The sequence below is a fragment of the Morone saxatilis genome, unplaced genomic scaffold, assembly GCF_004916995.1.
Source record: "Morone saxatilis isolate NCDOM2014 unplaced genomic scaffold, NCSU_SB_2.0 Contig1, whole genome shotgun sequence".
In the NCBI taxonomy this organism is placed as follows: domain Eukaryota; kingdom Metazoa; phylum Chordata; class Actinopteri; family Moronidae; genus Morone; species Morone saxatilis.
In genome coordinates, this window is record NW_023339651.1 from 21,306,282 (window position 1) to 21,307,098 (window position 817).

Sequence of the window (817 nt, forward strand, 5' to 3'; positions counted from 1 at the left end):
GGCAATTCAGATTCAGCTCTAAATAATTCAAATTCAGTTTCTACTGACACAAATATCAGCCCATACATCCTCTTCAGACCTTTTTGGAATAAAAGTGTTTTAGGCAGGTGGATATCAGTCTACATAAGTAACATTTGATTCCTGCAGTCATTAGTAAAGCCTGTTACATTACATATCATCCTCTCATCACAGAGGCTGTTTTTGTAAACAGTTTGCTTAGCTGTGGGCTGTTTGCGTTCAGGTTACAGCTGCTGTGTGTCCAAATCTGAGGCGCTAGTTGAGCACAGTGTGAACAGTGCCGGCCAAAATGATACACAGCGCCGCAACATCACGCTAAATCTCAATAGATTTGCAAATCTGAGTACATTTTTTTTTTTTTTACACATTTACAATTCTGATTACGCACACACAGCTTGAGATACAGTTACACAACTCTCCACTCACATTTTACATCACAGTAATCGTATAATTCAAATTTAAAAAACACGTTTTATGGTGGAGTACCTCTTTAAATAGACCTGTCATCATTGTTTCACACTCGTATAAATTAAGAATAATAAAAAAAAGTCAAATAAATCTAGATCATCTTAATGATCAATCACAGATTAGCATGAAAAGAACTGTATTAAATTGATAGAAGAAATCCCACCCTAAGGAAGTTAGCAGCAACCGATCCTCCTCTGTCCTCCATCGCCACTTTACACAGACTGCCCTGTCCCCTCTTACATGGCCTGCAGGTATTGCTGTTGAGGCATTTGAATTTCAATAATGGATCAGATGAGAATAGAAAGAAGAGAGAAATTTTGTTTTATCGATG